The sequence below is a fragment of the Gekko japonicus genome, unplaced genomic scaffold, assembly GCF_001447785.1.
Source record: "Gekko japonicus isolate JY-2015 unplaced genomic scaffold, Gekko_japonicus_V1.1 scaffold3904, whole genome shotgun sequence".
NCBI classification, from domain to species: Eukaryota; Metazoa; Chordata; class Lepidosauria; order Squamata; family Gekkonidae; genus Gekko; species Gekko japonicus.
In genome coordinates this window covers 104,377-106,887 of record NW_015169294.1, presented here as the reverse complement: position 1 = coordinate 106,887, position 2,511 = coordinate 104,377, and the positions used below count along the sequence as shown (strand labels likewise).

The following is a 2,511-nucleotide window of genomic DNA, read 5'->3' as shown; positions in this document are numbered from 1 at the left end:
GGAGAACTTGTGACTGACCCAAGGTCACACCAGCAGCTGCATGGGGGAGGAGTGGGGAATCAAACCCTGGTTCTCCCAGATTAGAGTCCACGCTCCTAACCACTACACCAAACTGGCTCATCTTAAGAACATAACATAAGAACATAAGAGATGCCAATGTTGGATCAGGCCAAAGGCCCATCCAGTCCAACACTCTGTATCACACAGTGGCCAGAAATACCAGTGCCATCAGGAGGTCCACCAGTGGGGCCAGGACATCTGAAGCCATCCCACTGTTGACCCCCCCAAAGCACCAAGATGACAGAGCATCACTTGCCCCAGAGTCCCTATCTATACCTTGTGGCTAATAGCCACTGATGGACCTCTGCTCCATATGCTTATCTAATTCCCTTTTGAAGCCGTCCATGCTTGTAGCTCCCACCACTTCCTGTGGCAGTGAATTCCAAGTGTTAATCACTCTTTGGGTGAAGAAGGACTTCCTTTTATCCGTTCCTTATAAACCTCGATCGTGTCACCCCTCAGTCGTCGTTTCTCCAAGCGAAAGAGCCCTAAGCGCCTTAACCTTTCCTCATAGGGAAAGTCTTCCAACCCTTTTATCATTCGATAAGGGAAAGATGAGTTCCAGATGAGTTTACAAATTAAGCAGTGATGTATTTTGGCTGGGAAATGTGGGTGTGGGTTTGTGGGTCATCTTTTTGCGTGCAAAATCTGCACATTTCCCATCCAATGAGAGATGGGTAGGGCGGGGGCCATGGAAGGATGGCACCTCTTGAGAAGCACCGGGTCCTCTCTCAGTCGGGGAGAGCATCTGCGGCAGAGGTTGCAGCTGTTCCTCACGGCACAGCCAAACGACACCGAGATTTAAACTCCTTTGGAGACCTTTGGAAATGTCCATGAGCGTACTGATGGCCTCCTGTCCCATAGAGGGCTTGAGGAGGCAGAAGGAGAAACGGCCATGCAGGCAGCATGCTTACAGGGGGTCCGGAGGCAGCACAGATGATGGGTTGGACTAGAGGACCCTGGAAGTCCCTTCGAATTCTATGGTTCCAATTCCCTCTAGTTACCTCTAGGAAGAGTTGCTTCTCTGTACTAGTCTAGTTCAGGCAGACTTTGGCATCTTGGGGAAGTCGTAATTAAGTGTTATTAGCCATCGCATAGGACTGGGTAATGCTGGATTATTGTGGCACTCGCCTTGATTGAAGACAGTTGGGTGCTGCCTCTGTGTAGAGTACACAGCCGCGTAGAAGCGTGTCTGCGTCAGCAGAGTCTGAAGGCAGGGGAATGTATGGCTCAAATGTAGAGAGACGGAAGCAGCATCCCCCACTCGTCGTCTCTATGCGGGTTATGACGTTGCGTTCACATTCTGCACTCAGCCTTACAAATGAAGGAAATGGATGACCTCGGGAGTCCCTTCCAATCCTATGATTCTATGACACACCTTCAGGAAGCCCACGGCAGGTGGTCGGGCGAGACGAAAGTGCCCAAGGGGAGGAGAAACAAGCGGTCCTTTGCCAACAAGCCTGGCATCAGGAAACAGCCCACACAGAAGTTACAAAAGATGCTCAGGGGGGGAAAGGAGGAAGAAGAGCGAGAACTCGCCCAAAGAAACCTTGGACCTCTGTCGTCACCCTCCCCGCAGTACCAGATGCGGAAGTCAGCCAAGGAAAAAGAGCCCCCTCTGCCTGGCCATGCCCCCTCTGAGTGGCAGGGGGAAGCTGGGAATCCCTCCCGGGAACAGGCGGCAGGGCAGTGCTCCCTCTAAGCCGAATTCGTGTGAGCTGGCTCACAGTGTTTTAGCCTCCGGCTCACACATTTGTTGCCTCGGCTCAGGAAGGATGGGGCTCCAGAGCAGACTGATTTGCGCAGCAGCCAGATTGCTCGCTCCCCACTTCCGTGCCGGGAGCTCACAAAGTAGAATCTTTGCTCACAGGACTCCACGGCTTAGAGGGAGCGTTGCTGCAGGGTCGCCGTGGTCAGAGGGGTGGTCTGGGGGCCATGCACGACAGGAGGCCGCTGGGACCGGCAGCTGGAGAGAGACAGAGCCCTTCCCCAGCCCAGGCACGACAGCCAGAGGTTATTCCGATCACAGCCAGGCCGGGGAAGTCGGGTGCAGGAGGAAAATAAAAAAGTATTTCATGAGAACAAACAGCCGGAAAGGACACGGAGGGAAGCGGGAGAGCCGGGGACGGGGGGAGGCGGCGTCCTGCTACCTGCCTCAAATTCGGCCGCGGGTCCCTGTCTTGCGGGTTGGTCCCCACGGGGGTGTCAGGCTCGGGGAGGGGGGGGCTAGTGGCACAGAATCAACTCTGCAGGGCACCTTCCTGGAGATTCAGGGTTCTGGGGGCAGGGGGGCAGGAACGAACCCAGCGCCCAGACCTCTGTCCCCCACACCCCACTGCCCAGCCACAGTGGGTAAGAGAGACCTGTTTTCCCGAGCAACCCGAAGGCAGACAGAAGCATGAGATGAGGCGGAAGCCCCCCCCCCCCGAGGGTCCGTCCCCTCCCGGCTTC

General features: G+C 55.4%; 1 protein-coding gene across 1 annotated transcript in view; it reads right to left on the bottom strand.

Annotated features, from left to right (window-relative positions):
* TRIP10 (thyroid hormone receptor interactor 10) overlaps positions 1 to 2,511 on the bottom strand; it is a gene marked incomplete at both ends in the record, with an annotated part of 27,622 nt that overhangs the window by 9,998 nt on the left and 15,113 nt on the right. The gene's annotated exons all lie outside the window — the stretch shown is intronic.